This window comes from Carcharhinus amblyrhynchos, chromosome 1 (assembly GCF_965287045.1).
Source record: "Carcharhinus amblyrhynchos chromosome 1, sCarAmb.v2.hapA, whole genome shotgun sequence".
In the NCBI taxonomy this organism is placed as follows: Eukaryota; Metazoa; Chordata; class Chondrichthyes; order Carcharhiniformes; family Carcharhinidae; genus Carcharhinus; species Carcharhinus amblyrhynchos.
In genome coordinates, this window is record NC_137324.1 from 31,009,435 (window position 1) to 31,035,138 (window position 25,704).

Genomic DNA, 25,704 nt, shown 5'->3' on the forward strand with positions numbered 1-25,704 from the left:
CATCGGATGAGATCTAATCTGTGCCGTCCCACCACATCCAGTTATGAATGGGGGTAGACAATTAAACAACTAATAGGGGAAGGAGGCTCCACAAATATCCCCATCCTCAATAATGAGAGAGACGAGTATATCAGCGCAAAAGATGAGGTGAAACATTTGAAACCATCTTCTGCCAGAAGTGTTGAGTGGATGACCCATCTTGGCCTCCTATGGAGATTCTCAGCAAAACAGATGTCAGCCTTCAGCCAATTGATACATGATATCAAGAAACAGCTGCAGGCAATGAATGGATACTACAAAGGCTTTGGACCTTGACAACATTCTGACAATAGCATTGAAAACTTATGCTCCACAGCTAGCCATTTCTCAAGCCAAGCTGCTTCAGTTCAGCTGCAGCACTGGCATACACTTGACAATATAAAGGATTATCCAGTTATATCCTTTTGATTTGATTTATTATTGTCACATGTATTAGTATACAGTGACAAGTATTGTTTCTTGCATGCTATACACACAAAGCATGGTGTTCATAGAGAAGGAGAGGAGAGAATGCAGAATGTAGTGTTACAGTCATAGCTAGGGTGTAGAGAAAGATCAACTTAGTGTGAGGTAAATCCATTCAAAAGTCTGATGGGGGCAGGGAAGAAACTATTCTTGAATCAGTGGTATGTGACCTCAGACTTTTGCATCTTTTGCCCGATGGAGGAAGGTGGAAGAGAGTATGTCTGGGGTGCATGGGGCCCTTAATTAAACTGGCTGCTTCATCGAGGCAGTGGGAAGTGTACAGAGAGTCAGTAGATGGGAGGCTGGTTTGCATGATGGATTGGGCTACATTCACAACCGTTTGTCATTTCTTGCGGTCTTGGGCAGAGCGAGAGCCATGCCAAGCTATGATACAACCAGAAAGATTATTTTCTATGGTGCATCTGTAAAAGTTGGTGAGAGTCGTTGCTGACGTGCCAACTTTCCTTCGTCTTCTGAGAAAGTAGAGGCCTTGGTGAGTTTTCTTAACTATAGTGTTGGCATGGGGGGTGGTTGGTGGAAACCAGGACAAGTTGTTAGTGATCTGAACATCTAAAAACTTGAATTTCCTGACCATTTCTACTTTGTCCCCAATGACGTAGATTGGCAATGGGCATGTTCCTGTCCACAATAGGCAGGCCAAATACAATCCAGCCAATTACTAACCCATTAATCTATTTTAGATCATCAGCAAAGTGAAGAAAGGTATTGTTGACAGTGTTATCAAGCACCACTTACTCAGCAACAGCCTTTTCACTGATGCTCAGTTTAGATTCCATTGGGGCACTCAGTTCCTGACATCATTATAATATTGGTCCAAACATGGACAAAATAGCTGAACCCATGAGATGAGGTGAGAGTAACTGTTCTTGACAAAACTATTTGAGTGAGTATGGCATCAAGGAGCACATCAAAATTGAAATCAGTGGGAATTTAGGGAGAGAGCACCACTGATTGGAGTCATATGTAACACAAAGGAAGGTGGTTGTGGTGATTGAAGGTCAATCATTTCTGCTCCAGGGCATCACTGCAAAAGTTCCTCAAGGTAGAGTCCAAGGCCCAACCATCTTCACTGCTTCACCAATGATGAGGTCAAAAGTCAAGATGTTTACTGGTGATTGCACAATGTGCAATATCATTTATAACTCTTAAGCTGTTGAAGCCATCCGTGTCCACATGTAGCAAGATCTGAATAGCATTCAGGTATGGGGTAATAAGTGGCAAGTTTACCTTTGTGTCACTCAAGTCTCAGGCAATGACCATCTCTAACAAGAGAGAATCCAAACATCTCCCCATTACATTCAATGGAATTACTAATACTGAATCCCCCACTATCAACATCCTGGGTTACCATTGACCAGAAACTGAATTGGATCAGTCAGAAAAATACAGTGGCTACAAGAGCAGGTCAGAGAGAGTTCTGTGACAAGTAAGTCACCACCACCTGATTCCTCAAAAGCCTGTCCATCATCTACAAAGCACAAATCAGAAATGTGATGGAATACTGTCCAGTTGCCTGGATGAGTATGACTTTCAGGACAAAGCTTGATCGGCATCCCATTTACCAAACTTCAACATTGATTCCTTCCACCACCACCAACACCACAGTGGCAGCAGTGTACACCATCTAAAGATTCACTGCTGCAACTTGTCGAATCTCTTTCAACAGCATCTTCCAAACCCGCTCCCTCTTCCACCTTAAAGAACATGGAAACATAGATACTCAGAAACTAGAAACAGGAGCAGGCCATTCAGCCCATTGACTCTGCTCTGCCATTCATTATGATCATGACTGATCATCAAGTTCAATATCCTGATCCCCACTTCCCCTCCCCCCCCCATATCCATTGATCCCTTTAGCCCCAAGGCTATATCTAATTTCTTCTTGAAATCAGACAACATTTTGGCCTCAACTACTTTCCATGGTAGTGAATTCTACACATCCACCACTCTCTAGATGGAGAAATTTCACCTCACCTTAGTCCTAAAATGTTTACCCTTATCCTCAAACTATGACCCCAAATTCTGGATTCTCTCACCATCAGGAACATTTTCTTCTGAATCTCCTCTATCTAACCCTATTAGAATTATGAAATCCCCTCTCACTCTTCTAAACTCCAGTGAATATAATCCTAATTGACTTGGTCTCTCCTCAGTTGACAGATCTGTCATCCCAGGAATCAGCCTGGTAAACCTTTGCTATACTCTCTCTAGCATGGACAGCCTTCCTCGGATAAGGACACCGAAACTGCACATAATACTTAAGGTTTGGCCTCACCTATACCCTATACAATTGCAGCGAAATATCCCTATCCTTATACTCAAATCCTCTCACTATGAAGGCCAGCATACCATTTGCCTTCTGTACTGCCTGCTGTACTGCGCGCTTACTTTCAGCAATTGGTGCACGAGGACACCAAGGTCTCATTGATTATCCATCTCTCTTAATTTACACCCATTCAAGTGATAATCTGTCTTCCTATTATTGCAGCCAAAATGGATAGCTGCATTTATCTACATTATATTGTATCTGCCATGCTTATGCCCATACATTCAGCCTGTCCAAATCACGCTGAAGCAACTCTGCATCCATCTCACAGCTCACCTTCCCACTCAACTTTGTATCATTTGCAAATTTGAAAATAATATATTTAGTTCCCTCTTCCAAGTCATTAATATATAATGACAGCACTTGGGGTCCCAGTACAGATCCCTACAGTACCCACTAGTCACTGCCTGCCAATGTGTCTACTGCCCTTGTCCTGATTGGCAGAACAAGGGCAGCAGACTCATGGGATCGACATCACATGCCAGTCTCCTCTCTCCAGAATCCACCCCTGCAAACTGTCACCATCTGACTTGGAACTATATCAATGGCCTTTCCCTGTATGCACATGAAGGATTCATTGACATGTAAGTATATCTACACCAGATCAATTGCAGTGATTCAAGCTGCTAACTCACCACCAGCTTTCCAAGAGCAATTAGGGATGGGCAACAAATGCTGGCCTCACCAACGACAATCACATCCCATTGAAAAACTAAACAATTTTCAGAGAGAGAGATAGGATTAATGTTTTATGGTGAGAATGGTTCATAACTGAAAGTTGTTATGGATTTAGCAGTTTATAAGCAAGCACAGAGCCAGGGAAAGCGAGAGAGAGGAGGAAAGAACATAAGTGAAAATCAGTAATAGGGTGTTAGGCAGGAATGATTTAAATGACAGAAGTGTTTGTACAGGACACGAGGTGGTATTGAGAAAGAAATGAAAGTTGGGTGTAGAGGAGTTATAAATAACAATAACAAAATCATTACCAACAGGTTCTGTCCAAAGAAAATGAGACCAGAGGTTAGTATGGTATCTGAAATTGTCAATTAAGTAGTGATCCTCGTCCTTTTGTGGGTTTAATTAGAGTGGTGTAGGAAGAGGTAGAGGACAGAGTATTAAAATGGCTAGTGTAAGCAAATCACTGTTCCTCCTGAAAAGAGTGTTTGGGTCTCTGATAAGGGTCAGTGTACATTTACCTCCTGTGCTTGTATTCGGTGATGCCACAGGGTGAGGAGTGAGTGATTGAAAGGTGTGGCAGACTCAGGCATGGCCCCTCTGGACTGCTGAAGGGAAGGGGAGGCAGAGTTGTCTTTGCTGCTGGCATCACTCAAGTGGTGGCAGAAATGCTGGAACACAAGAGGCTGATGGGATGGAAGGTGAGGACAAGTGAGTCCTATCATGGTTACAAGAGGGAGGAGATGGGGTGAGGAAATGGAAAACACATAGTCAAGGCCTTGTCAAACACAGTGGAGAGGAGAAAAAGTCATGACTGAAGCACTGGTATGGAAGATTGCATCATCAGATGTAATAACACATCCAGCCAGCATAATTAGTGACCTCACACATCCCAGACATTCTCTCTTCCACCTCTTCCGTCGGGAGAAAGATACAAAAGTCTAAGGTCACGTACCAACCGACTCAAGAACAACTTCTTCCCTGCTGATATCAGACTTCTGAATGGACCTATCTTGCATTAAGTTGATCTTCCTCTACACCCTAGCTATGACTGTAACACTACATTCTACACCACTCCTGTCCTTTATGTACAGTATGCTTTGTCTGTATAGCGCACAAGAAACAATACTTTTCACTGTATATTAATACATGTGACAATAATAAATCAAATCAAATCAAAAAACCTCAGAATTGAGATAGTCCTTACAGGAAGCAGCAAGTCCTTTGATGTGGAATCAAAGTGGCTTTTGGAGTCAGTGGGCTAATGGCAAATATTGGTGTATCTCCAGAAATGACTTTGGAGAAGCCGAGGAAAAGAACGAACAGAGGAAAGTGAGGAGGAGAAGGGGTCTGGATTAGTATCTAAGCATTGTTGAAGTTTCTGGTTCTCAATACCTTAAAGGAAGAAGGAAACTCGTTAAAGCCCCAGCGGGGCAAACGTGGGTTAAATACAGCCAACTGTGAGCCGTATCTGAAACTCCGGATAAGCCTGTTCACCTGAGAGAACTGTTTTTCTTTCCCCTTCATCTTACCTCATCAAGTGACAATTTTGCATTTGTTTTGCATTTAATGAGCTTGATGATATCAGCACAAGGTAAAGATATTGGAGAGATCATGTAATCCACAGATATTAGTGGACAAGAGCCTGCTGATGTGCATTGTTTTGAAAGCACAAACTAGAACCATTCCAAATTGAGTCAATTCTGGGGGTTCAGAAAACTAATTGAATTCAGACCACTTCCAAGCCCAGATGTGGTTTTGGTTAAGTGGGGTCAATTTTTTTTTGTAAATGGTTGCAATCCAAATTTTCTTCTCAAATATCAATAATAATCATTGACAGTTGACACTGGGAGTTGCTGAAAGAGGGTGTAGTTTATTCCTATGTTTACTCACATATATCATTTCTCCTACTGAGTTTATGTATCATGTGAATATGGAAACATATCTGTTGTTTGAACCTTGTTAGTGTCATGGGGCTCAGTGACTTCGTCTCAATCCCCACCCCCCACCCCTCCAACCCATCCCCATTGTCAGTTGCTTTTCCAGTGCATTTTATAGTCCAGGTTTTGATGTTGGAAAGCAGGTTAAGTGACTTTCTGTATATCTGATGCAATACCTTGCTGTTTTGGTTGCTAGGAAACCAGTTACTGCCACAGACAGTTGTATGAATCAAAAACTCTCACAGCACCAAAGGAGGCCCTTTGGCCCATCACATCTCTGCCATCTCGTTGTTTGAGATAATGCATTCCAGATCTTAACAGCCCACTGTGTGATGATAATTTCTCTAATTCTTTTTCTCAATTATTTTAAATCTGTGACCTCTGCTGACCCACATTCAAGAGGAATAAAATAGAAAATGTTAGAAAAACTCAGATCTGGCAGCATCTGAAAAAGAAAGGGGTTTAATGCTTCAAGTCTGTATGGCTGTTCTTCACAGTTAAAGAGAGGGAAAAGAGTGATGAAATTTCTACTTAAGAAGTGGTGGATGGAGCAGCTAGAGCAGAATGCAAGATCAGGGATAGATGGGAGCTAGGGGAGATTGGACAAAAGATGTTTTGAGCACAAGACAAACGAGTGTTAATGGTAGTGTTAAAGAACATAAGAACATAAGAAATAGGAGCAGGAGTAGGCCATCTAGTCCTTTGAGTCTGCCCCGCCATTCAGTAAGATCATGGCTGATCTGTCGTGGCTCAGTTCCACCTTCCCGCCCTCTCCCCATAACCCTTAAACCCCTCTCTTATCAAAAACTAAAGACTAAAGAAGGTGCTAATAGTGGCATAAAGGTAAGATAGCAGAATATGTTAATAACAGAGCAAAGGTCAGCGCTCAGTAAATTAAACCTTAACCTTAAGAATATGCACCCTATGTGGGAGGGAAGGGCATTGGGATAAAAAAAAAGGATTATAAAAGAGATCAAAGTGGGGAAGAGATTTTGAGAGGAAACAGATTTTCCCTATTTGCTCTGTCAAAGTCTCTCGTAATTTTTAATACCTCTATTTGATATATCCTTAACCTCCTCTGCAAGAGGGAGAACAATCTCAGCTTCTGCCTTCTCTCCACTTAACTGAACCCTCTCATCCCTGGAAACATCTTGGTAAACCTGCTTTGTATCCTTAACGGAATCATGCGATCCTTCCTGAGCATGATTCCAGAATAGTATGGTGTGTTTCAACTGAGGCCTGAGCAATTTCTGGGTGGATTGAAAGATTCTTGTTCTGCTGTCTCTACCCAAACATTTCTCTGTAACCTTGGATGCACCAATTTACTCGATATTACATGTTAATTTCAAGTGACGCCAATCTATTTAACACCATCTAATTTTATCCCATCCTATCGGATAGGATACTTCCACCTGTGATGACATTAACTTCAAGCTGTTTTATGAAGATACAAAGTTCTCATTCAGTACCCAAGTCATGGTTCTGCTGCCTTGTCTCTGATCAGGCCCACCTTTCCTGTAACTATCCGTTTACCTTTTAAATGATCATAAAAATATTTTTGAGCTCCCCTTTATATTACCTGCTAATCATGGTATTAGTTGAGCTTAAAATGTTTCATTCACAGAATATTATTTATAAACATTCTTAATTTCAGCCAACAAGTTTATTCATTCATGCACATGATTGAAAATGTTATCCATGTCTGCAAGGAGGAAGCTTTGAAATGGCTAATTTCATGGAATGATATAAAAATAATTAATTTTAAAACCAAGTCATTGTTGTTCCAGGAGCCATTGTTGATCAGCGAGCACAGGATATGTGAGGAATGAGACATGTTGCAAATTCAGATAGCAGAACTTTGGATAAGCTCAAGTTTATGGAGAGTGTAAGATGAGGGATCGGTGCTGGGGCCTCAACTGTTCACCACATATATAGACGATCTGGAGGAGGGAGCTGAGTGTAGGGTAACAAAGTTTGCTGATGACATGAAGATGAGTGGGAAAGCGAATTGTGTGGAGGACGCGGAAGGTCTGCAGAGAAATTTGGATAGGCTGAGTGAATGGGCAAGGATCTGGCAGAAGGAGTACAACATTGGTAAATGTGAGGTTATCCACTTTGGAAGAAATAATAGTAAAATGGAATATTATTTAAATAGTGAAAAATTACAATATGCTACTGTGCAGAGGGACCTGGGGGTCCTTGTGCACAAATTGCAAAAACTCGGTCTGCAGGTGATCAAGAAGGCGAATGGAATGTTGGCCTTTATAGCGAGGGGGATAGAATATAAAAGCAGGGAGGTCTTGCTGCAACTGTACAAGGCACTGGTAAGGCCGCAACTGGAGTACTGTGTGCAGTTTTGGTCCCTTTATTTGCGTAAGGATATATTGGCCTTGGAGGGAGTCCAGAGAAGGTTCACCAGGCTGATACCGGAGATGAGGGGGTTAGCTTATGAGGAGAGATTAAATAGACTCGGCCTATACTCGTTGGGGTCTAGAAGGCTGAAGGGGGTATCTTATAGAGACTTACAAGATAATGAAGGAGCTAGATAGGGTAGAGGTAGAGAGATTCTTCCCGCTTAGAAAGGAAACCAGAACTAGAAGGCACAGCCTCAAAATAAAGGGGAGGGTGCAGTTTAGAACGAAGTTGAGGAGGAACTTCTTCCCTCAGAGGGTGGTGAATCTCTGGAATTCTCTGCCCATTGAAGTGGTGGAGGCTACCTCGTTGAATATGTTTAAGTCATGGGTAGATAGATTGCTGATCAATAAGGGAATTAAGGGTTATGGGGAGCAGGTGGGTAAGTGGAACTGATCCACTTCAGATCAGCCATGATCTTATTGAATGGCAGGACAGACTCGAAGGGCTAGATGGCTTACTCCTGCTCCTATTTCTTATGTTCTTATATTTTCGGTTAAGAGTCTAGAGTCTTTTAGAGTAATTGTGACAAACAATAGTGTGGGAATTTAGACGGACATTCAGGATTCCCCATCTGTTGATTCTCCACCATGTTGTAATTCATCCACAAAGAGAATCAACCTGGGTGACACAGATTTTCTCCTCAAAAGTTTTGCTGCCAAGTATGCTGCTCTTTGAAATTATTAAGCCCAGTCCTCCAATATAGGACTAGAAGCCAACTGCAAGCCCATTTGTGACGTTCCAAGCAGTTTAATCATGGCTTAATTGTATCTCAGCTTCATTTACCTGCCTTAGATCCATACTCCTTGATAGCTTTACTGAAAAAAATCTAGAAATTATGGTGTTAATTTTCAGTTGACCCAGCACTGTCCAATCTGTCCAATCCGCTCCATCAGTAACTCTCTTCAGCCCATTCAACCTGCAGAGGGAAAGCCAGGCCAAATTGTCCTTATCGTCCAATGTAATTCCAGTACAATGCTAAAATGTTCGTTTAATCTCCATGTGGTGAAAGTGATGGGTGATCTTATTAAGATGTTGAAAATGATGACTGATTTTGATGGGTGATTAGAAAAATATTTCTTTTGGTAGGGGAACCTAGAATAAGACTCCTCAAAGATTATTCACCATCTACAAGACACAATCAGAAGTTGATGGAACACTCTGCACTCACCTAGATGAATAAGTGCTGATCTAGCCAATGACGATCACATCCCAACAATGTTTTTATTCAATCTTAAAATTTGAACTAGGCTGTTCGTTAGATAAATCAAGTAACAGCTTTTCATACAAACGGTAATAGAAATCTGGAAATCTCTTCATCTAGAAAGCTGTAGATGCTCAGTTTTTAAAACAATCAATGATATTTGCCATTGTCATGATTATGAAGGTTGATTTTATATTACATGTATTAATTGAATTCCACCAGCTGTAATGGTGGGAGTTGAACTAGTGTCCCTAGAGCAGTTACCCTGGGCCATTAGATAACCAATTCAGATGATGATACAAGGGTTGGAGGACATAAATTTAAGGATTTGGGCAAGAGATGCAAAAGAGATGTGAAGAAGAACATTTTTTATGCAGCAAGTGGCAACTGTCAAGAGGGTGATGGAAGTGAAGATGATTGTCCTTGGAGGGGTACTTACTAGAGTGGTTGTGGAGGGTTTGAACTAATATGGCAAGGGGATGGGAAGCTTTGCAAGGATTCAGAGCAGTGGGAATTAAGAACAAGAGGAGAAGACAGGAAGGAGAATGAGGAAAGTGATAGGCAGAGACATCAAGGGCCAGAGGCAGATAAGGACCAAGCAAAAAATAATAGGAAAGGGAAAAGAAATGTTAAAAGTGCCAACCTTAAGGGTTTGTACCTGAATGCTGGCAGCATTCGAAACAAAATAGATGCATTAGTTGCACAGATAGATATAAAGGGATATGCTATAGTTGGCATTACAGAGATGTGGCTCCAAGGTGAGCAAGGATGGGAATTAACATTGAGGGCTATTCCATGTTTAGGAAAGACAAGCGAAAATGAAAAGGTAATGGAGTTGCATTGTTGATTCAAGATGATATTGATCCACCATTGGGAAAATAAATTACACAGATGATATGGAATCTGTATGGCTGGAGTTAAGAAACAACAAGGGGCAGAAAACATTGGTGGGGGTGGTATACAGACCACCAAACTGTAGTGATAATGGTGGGAAATTAGACAGGAAATCAGAGATGCATGTGTTAAAGGAACATCTGTGATTATGGGCAGCTGTAATCTATATACAGATTGGGAGAGTCAAATTAGTCACAGTACAATAGAGGACAAATTTCTGGAGTGCATACGGGATGGTTTTCTGGGGCAATATGGTGAGGAACCAATACAAGAGTAGGCCATCTTTGATTGGGTGTTGTGCAATGAGAAAGGATCAGTTGGCGGTCTAGTTGTGAGAGAACCCCTGGGGACAAGTGACCATAATATGGTGGAATTCTTTGTCAAGGTGGATAATGATGTAGTTGATTCTGAGATGTGGAAATGCCAGCATTGGACTGGATAAGTGCAATAAGAAGTCTTACCACACCACATTAAAGCCCAATAGGTTTATTTGATAACACAAGCTTTCGGAGCACTGCCCCTTCATCAGGTGAGTAGAAGTTGTGACAACTCCCACTCACCTGATGAAGGGGCAGTGCTCCGAAAGCTTGTGCTATCAAATAAACCTGTTGGACTTTAAGCTGGTGTGGAGGGACATCTTATTGTTGTTTCTGAGACCAGGGACTTGAATCTCAATAAAGGCAACTATGATGGTATGAAGCATGAATTGGCCATGATGGACTGGGAAACATTCCTGAAAGGAAAGAAGTTGGACAGGCAATGACAGACATTTAAAGAACGAATAGATGAACTTCAGAAGTTGTTTATTCCTGTTTGGCGCAAGAATGGTAAGGGGATTGTGGCCAAATCATGGTTGACAAGGGAAATTAGCGATAGCAGCAGATTCAAGGAAGAAGCATGCAAATTGGCAAGAAAAAGCTACAGGCCTGAGATGGAGAGCAGTCTAAATTTCAGCAAAGGAGGACCAGGAGATTGATTAAGAAGGGGAAAATAGAGTGTGACAGTGAGCTAGCAGGGAACATAAAAACTGACTATAAGTTTTTATAGATATGTAAAAAGAAAAAGATTGACAAAAACAAATGTAGGCCCCTAATATCAGAAACGGGAGAATTCATAATGGGGAATAAAGAAATAGTTGAGGAACTACATTTGTGCTTTGCTTCAGTCCTCACAAAGGAAGACATGAATGATGTGCCAGAAGTGCTGAGAGAAACATGTTTTATTGAGGAACTGAAGGAAATCAGCATTAGTAGAGAAATTCTTTTGGGGGATTTGATGGGATTGAAGGTGGGTAAATCTCCAGGTCCTGATAATCTTCATCCCAGGAAGTGGCCCTGAAAATAGTAAATCCACTGGTGGTTATTTTCCAAAATTCTTTGGACTCTGAAATAGTTCCTACAGATTGGAGGGTAGCTAATGTAAGCCCACTATTCAAAAAGGGAGGCAGAGAGAAAACAGAGAACTATAGACCAGTGAGCCTAACATCGGTACTGGGGAAGTTGCTAGAGTCTTTTATCAAGGATTTCATAACTCAGCATTTGGAAGACAGTGGTGAAATCAAAGTCAGATTGGATTTAAAGAGAGAAATCATGCTTGACGAATTTATTGGAATTGTTTGAGGATGTAACTAGTAGAGTTGACCAAGGAAGAACCAGTGGATGTGGTTTATTTAGACTTTCAGAAGGCTTTCTACAAGGTCTCACATAGCAGACTACTATGTAAAGTTAAAGCACTTGGGATTTCAGGTAATGTCTTGAGATGGTTAGAAAGCTGATTAACGGATTGGAAGCAAAGAGTTGGTATAAATGGGTCTTTTTCTGATCGGCAGTCACCGACTAGTGTGGTTCTGCAGAGATCTGTGCTAGGATCCCAGCTGTTCACATTATATGTTAATAATTTGAAAAAGAGAACCAAATGTATTATCTCCAGATTTGCAGATGATATAAAGTTGGGTGGGTGGGTGAGCCTTGAAGAGGATGCAGAGATGCTTCAGCAGGGTTTGGAGGGGCTGAGTGTGTGGGCACGCGCATGGCAGATGCAATATAATGTGGATACATGTGAGGTTATCCACTTTGGTAGTAAATGGATGTAAATTAAAAGAGGTGGATACTTAATAAGCCCTTGGAGTCCTTGTGCATCAGTCACTGAAAGTAAGCACGCAGGTACAGCAGGCAGTAAAGAAGGTATATGGTATGTTGGCCTTCATAGTGAGAGGATTTGAGGATAGGGATATTTTGCTGCAGTTGTATAGGGCATTGGTGAGGCCACACCTGGAGTATTTTGTGCAGTTTTCATGTCCTTACCTGAGGAAGGATGTCCTTGCTATAACAGGAGTACAACAAAGGCTTACCAGGCTGATTCCTGGGGTGGCAGGTCTGTCATGTGAGGAGAGACTAAGTCAGTTAGAATAATATTCACTGAAGTTTAGAAGAGTGAGAGAGGGTCTCATAGAAACTTATAAAATTCTGACAGGATCAAACATGGGAGATTCAGAAACAATGTTCTTGATGGTGGAGGAGTCCAGAACTTGAGGTCATAGTTTGAGGACAAGGGGTAAATCTTTTAGAACTGAGGTGAGGAGAAATTTCTTCACCCAGAGGGTGGCGAATGCATGGAATTCACCACCACAGAATGTAGTTGAGGTCAAAACGTTGTCTTATTTCAAGAAGAAATTAGATATAGCTCTTGGGGCTAAAGGGATCAAGGAATATGGGAGGAAACATCTTCCCCTCTACCAACCCTTTCGTGGACCTTTATAGCTGATATTAAATTTGATGATTAGGCATGATCAAGATGAATGGCGGAGCAGCTCAAAGGGCGTAATGACCTATTCCTGCTTCTAGTTTCCAAGTTCCTAGGTTCTATTAATGATTTCAAAAGGAAATTGGATGAGCAATTGAGCGAAATAAACTTGCAGATCCACAAGGATAGACCCGATTGTTTGTTTCTACTGCGGTGTGGTGGAAATCTACTTGTGGAAGTATCTAAAGGAGTTATGCTGCTGAAAATCAGTGTTATTCCTTGATTGTGACATTGAGCCACTCAGTTTTCTGCTCCTGGAATCCATCAGGAAATGACTGGAGTTTCTCAGCAGTTGAATTGTGTAAATGATCCCACAGATATGGTGAGTTTGATGTAAGACTGTGAAATTGTTGAGTTGTGTTTTGGCATGCTTGAAATCATGCAGAACTGTTATTACCCAGCAGTGTAAAAGTGCAGTTGCAGACTATCAATAGCTAGATGTTTGTTCTCATTATATCAAGCTGGATGTTTGATGATAATGAGTTGAAGCTTTCTTAAAAAAGAGTGTTAGCTTGTTATTTTTCTGCACTTGGAGCCACCCCGTCCAACTCATTCCCTGCTCCTGGTAGTATGTACCGAGGAGTCAGTTCTAATGTTAAATTAAGTGTCTCGACAATCTAAATTTAAAGAGAGATTTAATATTCACAACTGGTCTTTGTGAGTGAAAGGGGCACTCTTCTGGAGTTGGTAGCCTGGTATCTTCCCGATCCCCAATTTTCATTCCTGCTCCAGTGGTAGCTATGCTTTCAGTTGCCTGTGTCTCAAACACTGCAACTCCCTTAATTTCTACTCTTCCTCTGTCTCCTTAAGGCACTCATTAAAATCCACTTCTGACCCAGATTTTGATTATCTGCAATATCTCCTTTATGGCTCAATATCATGTTTTGTTTGATAATATTGCTATAAAACTGCTTGGGACATTTTACTGCATTCAAAGCACTATATTAATTCAACTTGTGGTGATTTGCCTCAGCTGAAGCGGTCATGGCACTTTTTTTCTGAATACACGTTGACTATTTCTCATCTCACCTGTAGAAAGCAACATGGTGAAATCTGATCAGTGATTTAGATAATTCCATTCATGCAGCACAGAGAAGGAGCTTCTCGGGAAGCTTCTGTGACATCACTGAAGACTGTTCACCCAAACTCCGACACCCCATGGTTTGAATTAGCGTCGGCAAAAATTCTCAACTCTGCAAATGCTCCAATGGTCTGATTTTTGTTTTGGTGGGGAAGAGGAGGGCTGTAAAAGGAATTCAGACCTATCAATCCTGGACAGAATACAGAGGCAGCCGGAGGGGTTGCTGAATGAGAAGGTGGGATGTCTGAAAGATTAGTCTTTATGCTCTGGAACTTTGTCCCAGCTTCAGAAAAGACAGGAAAATAAACAGTAGCCCTCTATCTCTCACTCCCTACGCACGCCCATTGCCTCATCCAAGCGGTCCCATGCCACCTCACGCCGTCCCACCTCTATGGCTCCTCATACCCTTCGTACCATCTAGACCTCTCTGCTGAGACACCCTATGGCTCCTTCTACGGCTATGCTAAACTGTTCCTCTGTACCAACTCTGTCATGGGCCTTTATAGTTGCTAGGCCAAATTAGTGCCAAATCTTGCCAACACATGTACTCCACCCATGACTCTTTTACAATATCTATGCGAAAATCTACCATCCAGGCCCATGCTGAGATGAAACAAAAAAAATCTATCCAGTAATTTAAAATATTTCAATTACTTAATTCCAGATAAAAACAAAAATTTATACTCATATCCCCACATCTGGTACCTTTGGACTCATTTGGAGCTGACAATCAAACTGTGCAAACTTTAAGATAATAATATGTTGTGGAATTAGTCATACAACACAGATCCTATAATGACAGCCCAGAGGTTTATGTCACCTGACAAAGTGAAATAGCAAGGGCTGATGCTTTTTAAACTTAACTGTTTTATTTTAAATTTAAAAAGCCAGTAGATTCAAATGCAATGACAGCTTGACGGTTCCAATGAGGTTATCCACTTTTTAACCACAATCATGTCTACTTTTAATAACCTCTCCCTGGATCTATCCAAAAGGGTACCTTTCCTTTCCAGAATGGTACCCTATCTCTCCAAAGAATTCTGGTAAGTTTAGATCTCTTAAAAAGTGTGAAGCTTACGCCTTCTCAACATTCCATAAATGAAAATTGAGTTTGTTTGAAAGCAGCTGCATCTGTGAACAGATGTGCAAACTGAAACCTGGCCTTGTTTCTCCTCCCGACAAAATGGATACCAGCTCTGGAGGCAAGGCTTCAGGAATCAGGATTCCAGTGCCATTTTGGTAATAACCCTCTGTTATTGTGAAAACTCAGATCCATGTTTGCTCCTATTGCAATCTGTTCAATGCCACTTATTGATTTTCCTTTTTACACAATTTGAACAAAAACAAATATGTCAGAAAGACTTACACAGAAGGTTTTTTCCACTGAAAGTTAATGGGTATTATGATGTACAGTCTATACTAAGTTAGCTTTTATCAGTCAGAGCAGGAATTGGGTCCATGATAAGAGTCCTCTCCGTCCTGGAGATGAGGGGAAATCAGCCAATGTCCCTGCTCTCCTCCAAGCCTGCAATCATTCCAACAGTCACTGGATTGCAATCATCAAATAGGGCAGGAGATTTGATTTGTGTGGAGATTTTAGCTCTTGTACGTGGTACAGGAGTGTAGTCAGCTTTCTGGAAACAATACATTTTTTAAATAAAATGTTGCGCGCAGATATCAATATCTGTGGGCATTTCAGCTACAACTAAATGTAAATATCTTCAATGTATACAACATCTTATCAGATGCACAGAATCTCAAAGGCCTTCATATCTAATGAGTTTTTGTGTGGTTATTATTCTTGTCGACAGTTGTATAGTTGATGATTTGATGGTTTCATCTGAACTTGTAGGACCAACAAAAATCATTCAATAATTGTATTAAAATTAAGGCTAATCTTTATACTTCATTATTTTTCGCAGTGTGACACTCAGTCTAAGATTGTTTATCCCTAGTGCCTCGATCTGGACATTTGTCTGCTCCTGAACCAGACTTTTATTCTTTATGCTACATGATGCCAATTAATTTAAATGCAGCTATGCAAGAGTCTACTGTTTTGAGGAGTTGTCTGTTATTATCACATTGTGCGGGCGTGTCATACAAGTATGACACAGATATCTGGTTAAACATTGCCTATAGCTATTGTGTCATGGATGAACAGCTGTTTGGAACTTACATGTGTGCAGCACTTTTGCTCACAGTTTTGGATTTTTATTTAAAGGGACTAATGGCTACCAGGGGTCAAAAGAAGAAGATTGCTGAGATATCCACAAATGTTTGTTAGCTGATTAAGCCTTTTTAATTGAAGAAATGGTTCAGTAATTCATACTAATCTTGGAAAGTTGAAGTTGATCAGTAAATTCAAAGTGGCTGAGGCACTTCCTGCACAGTGGTTAACACTGCTGCCTCACAGCGACATAGACCCAGGTTCAATTCCCAGTTTGTGTCAGTGTCTGTGCAGAATCTGTACATTCTGACATGTCTGCGTGGGTTTCCTCCAAGTGCTTTGGTTTCCTCCCACAGTCCAAAAGACATGCATCGGCCATGCTAAATTCTCCCTCAGTACAGGGGTGTGGCGACTAGGGAATTTTCACAGGCACTGGGGTGTGGCGACTATGGAATTTTCACAGTAACTTCACTGAAGTATTAATGTAAGCCTACTTGTGACATCGGTAAATAAACATTAAAAACTCAAAACTTAGCCTTCTGAAGGTCACATGGCAATGTGCATGCACAATGGTGTGAACAGCATAGTTGTGATCAGTGGGACAACTATACCATGTACTACTGAGGAAGTTTAATTCAATTTGCCTGTAGGCACTGAATTTCATTCCAGGCTCGGGAAGAGGTGGTAAATATTTGGTGGATTTTAATTGGTAAAGTGGAGAAACACTGGAAATATATAGTGAGTGTGAAAGTATTAAACTATGAAATAATTAATTACAAAAGGAAAACATAAAGCATTTAATAATAAAGAAGAAACAACAAGATGACACACAATTTTCTTGACTGTGAAGATCGACATAAGAACACAAAAAATCAGAGCAGGAGTAGACTATGTGGCATGTTGAGCCAATCCACCATTCAACACAATAACAGTTAATTTAGAATCTCAACTCTATTTTGCCATCCGCTCTCTACATCCCCAATTTCCTGAGAGACCAAAAATCTTTCTTTCCCAGCCTTAAATGTATTTAACGATCTATTCAATTCTCTGGGGTAAAGAACTCCAAAGATTCACAAAGTAATTTCTCCCCATGTTACTGGGGAGGCAGTGGCAGAATGATATTGTCACTGAACTAGTCACCCAGAGACCCAGGTAGTGACCCAGGGTAATGTGCTTAGGACCTGGGTTCACATCCCACCATGGCAGATGATGAAATTTGAATCTAATAAAAATCTGGAATTAAAACTCTCTAATGATGACCATGAAACTATTACTGATTGTCATTAAAAACCCATCTGGTTCACTTAAGTCCTTTAGCGATGGAAATCTGAGCAATAAATGCTGATCCAGCTAGTGACACCCACATCCCGTAAAATGAATTAAAAAAAATCTCAGACCTAAATCCTTATCCTGTGTTTTTAGATTCTTCTTAAACTCCAGAGAATACAAACACAGTTTATTCAGCCCCTTATCATAGGACAACCCCTTCATCCCAGGGACTGTACAATACAAATATAACCTGTTTAAATGTGGAAGCTAAAGCTACACACATAACTATTATCAAAACCTTATATGAGACTTCTTTATCCTTGTATTCTAATCCCCTTGCAAAAAAAGGCCAACATGCTATTTGTCTTCCTAATTGCTTGCTGAACCTACATCTTGAGGGATTTCTATGCTCATAGAGATGATAATTATTGTTGCTGGAGAACTGTTCCACTTGGTACCCACTAACAAATTAAGTATTAGAACTTCAAGATCCAAATAGGTCTTTATTCCAAAGCATCTGCTTTTCCCCTCCACCTCTGCATGCCATCAGTGACATTTTGGTTTCTCAGTATCATTCTTGTGACCTTTTAGAGTGAAGCTATGAGGCTTCCAACTCAATCTCAACATGTCCCAAATAATGGGAAGTTTTGTGATGCAGCCTAGGGCCTGAATTTTAATTCCCAAGTCAGGAGCAATGAGTCAGGACATTTCAGGTCTCTGCAATCTCAACCCAAGAGCAAGTGACCTGGAAGGTTAGATTTTCATTCTGGGAAGGTGGATTTGGACTGAGGGACCCCAGAAGGAATGCAGAGAAAGCAGACTGGGCAGAAGACCTGCCTAATGCATCAACGTTGAATTGAAGTTTATAAAAAAAACATAAAATAAACCTCCAGTCTTTTCTCATATCCCCTCACCCTGCGCCCCCCCATTTACTCCACATGCTCCCTAGTGCTCCCCCCCTGCCATGGTCCATTATACCCTCCATGCCAGTCTTGGCCCCTTGCCCTCCCACCCAGCACCCTTTGCTCTTACACTTGCCATGTCAACTTGCCTAGTATCCACCATGGACAGATATCTGGACCCATGCTAAGACTAAATAACGTAAGCTGGCATCTCCACATCGAGATGAAATAAAACAAAATTCCAACTGTCTATTGCAGATTTTATTTTTTAAAAATGCCCTAATTAATAAAAATCTATCTACATTATTATCCTGCATTATAAAAAAATCATTTCATTCAATTGCATAATGCCTTAACAAAACAAGCATTAGAATTCATTGTCCCACTTCAAAGCATGCATAAATATTTGGAGCTGTCAACCAAGCTGTGAAATAGCTGGCACCCAGCAGTGACAATGGGATGTTGTGAAATCAGTTATGCAGCACTAATCCAGTAACAAAGTGAAAAAGCAAGTGGTCAGTTTTTCTAACATCACAGCTTGGTGGCTCCCTTGAAAGTGCATCTTAACACTGTCGGCAATTATTTTTGACAGTTCCTCTAGACACAGTTATCTTGACACTGTTGATAATTCCAATGAGCTTTACAGTTTCGATCAGGCATGAAGTCAGTTACAAACATGTACTGAAGACTCCCATCTCCTGTCTCTCCATTGATCAGCTAACTCTGTCAAAACTGCCATGAAAAGTTCTCACATTATCTCATTTTTCCTTTCCCTGCTCTGGCTCTTCATTTAGGCTGAGGCCAATGGGATATGTTTTCACTGTCTTGTTTGAGCTTGAACTCAGCTTCAAACCCCAAATTTTATCCACCAGCAAGAATTTCCACAACCTCCTTCAACTTACATGTGTTGCAGAAATTCTCATCTGTGCCTCTGGTATCTCTTGGGCTCAAATAATCCAAATATCTCTGTTCCAGCATCATGAATTTTATCCTGCATAAAACACACCTGCCAAATTGATTCTGTACCAAATGTTGCTCTTTGTTAACCTTATCCTCAACAAGTTCTGTTGACTTCCTGTCCCTTAAACGTGACACTTAAATCCTTACATTTGTCCATAAAATTTCAAAATTGGCTTCACCCCTTTGTCTGCAACTTCTGCTGACTTTACACACCGGAGTGCACTCTACTCCTTTGACTTTGGTTTCCTGTTTTTTATTATTTGTTTATGTGATCTGAAGGTTGCTGGGAAGGCCAGTATTGTTGTCAATCCTGAATCACCCTTGAGAAAGTGGTATTGAGCCTCTTTCTTGAACCAAGACAAGCCATCCAATTGTTACAATCCCAATTGATGTTATAATTGGACGGAAGATAGAGAATGGAATCCTGGCTTGAAGGACCATAGCTTTTACTTTTACTTTTTTTTAAAAAATGTGGAGGAACAGGGTCACAAGGCTGCTAATTATGCTAATTTGTTTTAACAACAAGAGAAAAATAATTATTAAGCATGAAAAGTTGGATTATGCTACAATACTCCCTTACTCCCAACTTAACAAATATACACAGATTTTAAGATTAACACGGATTACAAAATACATCTTAACCGACAATGGTCTCAGTAACACAAAGTTCCTTTAAACACAGATTAGCTGTGTTCAAATACACTCTCCACTCTGAACCTAAGTGACTGTCTGTGGCTCTCACTTCACGATCACCCTTCAGCTCTGTTTGGTATAACTGTCTATTACACTGACAACACTTTGTCTGCTTTCTCTTTAATTCTCATCTAGAAGGTACTTGTTCCCTGTTCTCTTCAGTTTTCTGAAAACATTGGTGGTGATTCTCCCAAAAGTGCTGAATTGGTGGGGAAACTGTTCTAGATCACGACTGTGTTTTTTCAGTGCAACTTCAGACCTGAATCTCCCCACTCTGTGCACTGCAGAATTGGGAATTGTCACAATTGCACAATTGCAGAATTGTCACAATTGGGAATCTCATTTAAAAACCCAGGGTGGGGGCTGGGGGCCTATTTGTGCTGGAGTCTGACAGTTCCAGAATCTGTGCATGCGCAGTGGCCCCAATCTGTCAATCTCCCTGTTTGCTGGCCAGCTTGATCACTGGCCTGCCTGGGACCACCACAGTGCTGCCCCTCAGGCACAGCCCGCCCCCCAATCACAGCCCCCAAAACAATTCCTGGCCAGACCAACCTCCGCATCACCCGCCCCCCCACCTCCAGCAGAGGCGATTCCCCACCCTCCTCACCCCAACAGGCCCTCACCTCCAGCCCACCTGATTGCTGGCCTCTCTACAGCCCCGAAAGATCCTGCCTGCAGAGTGGCAGCGGGATCCCCGCCAACCCCACCATCACCCCTAGCCCCGCCTACAATAGGCCCCACCCCCTTTAACTGCCCAGTGCCCAATGGGCGGTGTTAAGGTTCCCCCTGGGGCCCCCAGAGGGCACAGGCTGGCATGCCAGAGTGCCCATGCCCACGGGGCACAACCACCCCACCGCCTGACCCTCTGGGGGGCCCCGATTACTCCCCCCTTCATTCCAGTGGGTCTCCCGCGAGTTCCCCAAATGTAGGGAGCTACTCTAAACCCTGCCAGAATGAAGTACTTCTGGCAGGGTGGGAGATTCTTTCAGGACTGGCAAGTTCCCGATAATGACATGCAAAACATATTTAAATTACATTAGAAAAGATTCAAATGACTTGCCTCTCTTCCCGCCAGTTCCCAGCGTGGTCTGGACTACGACTGTTCACCCGCTTTGGGAGATGCGCATGTGTTCACGGCACATGCGCAAATCCCAGAAAAAGGCCGACGATGCAATTCTCCCAACCAGACTCACTTGAAAAGTTGCAGGTTGCAAAGGGGGAATCAGGCCCATTACTTCTGCGCCAATTCCCTAGTTATCTGGACTGTACCTGTTTTTTTGGAAAGTCTAACAGTGATGTAGGTGTAGATAGATCCATAATACCGTTGGAGAGTCCCAGTGAGTTCTTGTCCCCCCCCGCTTTGGAACCTTAAATTTCCTGGGCCCATATCTGTGCTTTACCTAAAATGCTCTGCTTTGCTATTTCTCTCTGACTTCAAAAACCTTTTCTAATTCTCCTTCCATCGCCTCTCAGTGTGAAGTTACACCCCTTAAAGTTATTTCAGGCCTTGAAGGTACAAGCTGTTCTTGAAGGATTGTTCCTACTTCATTGCAGTTCTAATGTTCCACAGTATTGTTCTGTTTTGACAACTGAAAGCCTCTAGAGGTGTGGTCTTTTGTGGGGAAGTTTATTGATTGATCTGGCAATTGGGTGTGTTTCTGGAGGAGAGATTGAGGAATATAGTAAGAAGGCAGGTTAGTGGCTTTGATCCCTGAGGCAACCCTTTGCTGGCAGTTTATTAGATCATTAATGTGTGATTTTGTAACCTGAGTTAAACTGGAATAGTCAGACAAGCAATTGTGTTCTTAATGTGTTTTGATGGATAAACTTCTTTTTACCTTAATGCTATTCATATTGGTTTGAAATTATCCTTTGTATTAAAGGCATCTACTGGTTTGAGCAGTTTTCTGGATCCATTCCAAAGTAGTGCCTGTTCTGAAGCTGCTAGCAGCAAGCATCTTTATTTTCTGCAAATTAAAGTACCACAATCAGTTTTCACATAATTAGTTTTTATCATATTTAACAAGCAATGACTCACTGGTTACGTGACCCATCTGCTGTCATACCAACTCTCTCAGATCACCAAGTCGAAAGACTTGGTCCTCAGCCTGTGCTGAGTTAGCCAGTCACAGCCAGTGTTGCTGTATAAGGGTGATGCAATTGACTTCCATGTCCCTGGGGTGTGGTAGGAAAGAAAGACCTGGCTACTGCCTGTTAGCAATTGTGCATATGTTAACATGCGATACTTTTCAGCCTCCATTACCCCATCTTTTGCCTCCCACAACAGTTGAATATTCTCTGACAAAGTACCTTCTAGACTCGAAACGTTAGCTCTATTCAGAGATGCTGTCAGATCTGCTGAGATTTTCCAGCATCTTCTGTTTTCAGGTCAAGTATTGTTTTACTGACGAGGTTTATGTGTGATGTATTTCCACTTACAGCAAGGTTACTGGAAAGATGTTCATGCCCAGAGAACCTTTGTTCAAGCTGCAAAGATAAAACATTTGAAGGAAAAATAAAATTGTAGGTGTTATTAATGGCACAGTTTTATTGCACTATCTTAGTAGATCCCTGGTTTTTAAAATGCCTCTGAGTCCTTTTGAGCTTAACAGTATTCCTACATCAATAAATTATAAAATGGAAATTACTGAAGTTATACAGATCTGTTCACATCTAATGAGAAAAGATGTATTGGTATAATTTTAGTTTGAGTTTTCTTTGTCAGTGGCAACAGATATAGTTAGTGTGTAAAGTTCAACAGCTTCTGTTTGATTTCAGAGCTCCAGGATTGGGAATCATTTTGTAGATATGGCCTAAGTGAACTCAGGGAAGGTTGAAGGCAAAGGAAGAAGTAGCTTGTCTTCTAGCCTTGTCCAATTCTTAAGCGAAAGATGAGCAAATGAAATGTGGAAATAGAAGCTTTTGCTTTAACTTTTTATGCCATCCTTGCACTTCATCCTCAAAAAACTGTTAAAAAAACAATGAACTTTAAAATGTTTGAATATTTTTGCCTTTCTTTCAACCCAACCTTGTATATTGATTTTTAAATTGACTTAGATTGATGATTACAACTCGGCAATTGCACTGAGTTTTCATGAGCAGTAAAAATTCTTCAGTGTTACCCATGAAGAATGTGCAGCATTAGCTAAGTATCTCTAATGTTTTGGCTTCTGTCTCCTGAAAATTAGCTGTTGCCATGATATCATCAGTATTTCTTATTAAACAATTAGATTGCTTTATTGGCAAAAGAAAAAGGGTGGCACAGTGATTAACACAGCTGCCTCACAGCGCCAGAAACCCAAGTATGATTCCAGCCTTGAGTGACAATGTGGAGTTTGCACATTCTCCCTGTGTCTGCATGGATTTCCCCCCAGGTACCCCTGGTTTCCTCCCACAGTCCAGGGATGCGTAGGTTAGGTGGATGCACAGGGTTGCGGGGGTATGGGTGTGGGTAAGATGCTTTTTCAGGGAGTCAGTGCAGACTCGATGGGCTGAGTGGCCTTTTGCGGTGTGAATGCAGTAGAAGAATGAAAGGATGCTTGGGTGAATGTGATTCCTCCCACTTCCCCTAAAATATTCAATTATTGAAAAAGGGAGGATTTGATGTGTGATGCATTAGAAATATTGTACGCTCCTCAAGAAATCGGCCTCTTAAATCGGCCTCGCAGGTGGAGGAGGTGGTCAAGAAGGCGTATGGTGTACTGGCCTTCATTAATCGAGGGATTGAGTTTAGGAGTCGGGAGGTAATGCTGGAACTTTATAAGACCCTTGTCAGGCCTCATTTGGAGTATTGTGCGCAGTTCTGGTCGCCTCACTATAGGAAAGATGTAGAAGCTATTGAAAGGGTGCAGAGGAGATTTACAAGGATGTTGCCTGGACTGGGAGGCATGCCTTATGAAGTTAGGTTGAGGGAGCTGGGACTCTTTTCCCTGGAGAGACGAAGGTTGAGAGGCGACCTGATAGAAGTTTACAAAATGTTGAGAGGAATAGATAGGGTGGACTCTCAGAGGCTATTTCCCCGGTTTGAAATGGTCGCTACGAGAGGACACAGATTTAAGGTGCGGGGAGGGAGGTTCAGAAGTGATGTTAGGGGTAAGTTTTTCACTCAGAGGGTGGTGAGTGAATGGAATCGGCTGCCGTCAGTGGTGGTGGAGGCGAACTCGCTGGGGTCTTTTAAAAGACTTCTGGATGAGTATATGGGGTTTAATGAGATTGAGGGTTATAGATAGGTCTGTAGGTTGGTAGGTGATGTGGTCGGCGCAACTTGTGGGCCGAAGGGCCTGTTTGTGCTGTAGTGTTCTATGTTCTATGTTCTATAAAAAGTATTTCTCTTTCTGGTATTTTGTTTCAGATTTCCAGCATTTTGTTATTATTTGAATCTCTAAAAAGAATTCTTTCTCTGTTTCTTGATTGTATGTATTTCAGAGAACTGGAAATGTTCCACCTAATTTTCATTAGCCTAAGGTGCAAACAATGCTGTAATGCTTGATGGAATGTGTAAGTTGTGTCATTCCTTTTCAATGACAGCAGACCATTTTAAGGATCAGAGTCACATAATTGTTACAGCACAGAAGGCCATTCGATCCATTGTTCTTTCCAGGGGATCAAATTACCCAGTGTCACTCCCCTGCCTTCTTCGCATAGCTCTGCACATTCTTGCTTTCCAGATAATAACCCAATTCCCTTATGAATACCTGTATTAAATCTGCTTTCACCATATAACAAGGCAGTGCATTCGAGATCCTATCCACTCACTGCTTGAAGAGAGTTTTCTTCATGTCATGCCACTGCTTCTTTTGCTGAACAATTCAGCAAAATCTGTCTACTCCTCCTGTTCTCGTTCATTCTGCCAATGGGAGCGTTTGACTCTCATGATTGTGAACACCACTGTCAATTTTTAAAAAAATATTAAAAATAATTGACCAGAGGTATTCAAAACATGATTGGCCTGGAAGAAAATGTTACCACTGGTTGAAGGATTGAGAACCAGAGAACACAGATTTAAGATAATTAAGATAAATCTCCTCTCAAACTTCTTCAAGGAAAACAGCCCCAACTTAAGAACATAGAACATAGAACATTACAGCGCAGAACAGGCCCTTCGGCCCACGATGTTGCGCCGACCAGTTAAAAAACAATGACCCTCTAACCTAAACCAATCCCTTTTCATCCATAAACCTATCCACGGATCTCTTAAACGCCCCCAAACTAGGCGCATTTACAACTGCAGCAGGCAGGGCATTCCAATCCCTCACCACCCTCTGGGTAAAGAACCTACCCCTGACATCCGTCCTATAACTACCCCCCCCTTAATTTAAAGCCATGCCCCCTCGTGCTAGCTTTCTCCATCTGAGGAAAAAGGCTATCACTATCCACCCTATCTAAACCTCTAATCATCTTATATGTTTCAATAAGATCCCCTCTTAGCTGCCTTCTTTCAAGCAAAAACAACCCCAAATCCCTCAGTCTCTCCTCATAGGACCTCCCCTCCACACCAGGCAACATCCTGGTAAACCTCCTCTGCACCCTCTCCAAAGCCTCCACATCCTTCCGATAATGTGGGGACCAGAACTGCACACAATACTCGAAGTGCGGCCGCACCAATTTATCTACATAACTGAAGCTCTCCAGCCCATGAAACCATTCTCATGAATCTTTTCTGTGCTCTGTCTCATGCCTTTGCATCCTTCCTAAAATGTGGCATGCAGAACTGGTCACAATGCTCCAATTTTGTTTTGTACAGGTTTAACATAACTTCCTTGCCTTTATACTCAGTGACCCTATTAATAAAACATAGGATGCTGTTTTCTTTATTCACCTCGCCCCCTTTGGAATTGTACCCTTTATTAATATT

At 41.6% G+C, this 25,704-nt stretch overlaps 1 protein-coding gene across 4 annotated transcripts in view; it reads left to right on the forward strand.

Moving 5' to 3' along the window:
• The window catches only part of ctif (CBP80/20-dependent translation initiation factor), a 263,224-nt gene that overhangs the window by 47,536 nt on the left and 189,984 nt on the right, over positions 1-25,704 (forward strand). The gene's annotated exons all lie outside the window — the stretch shown is intronic.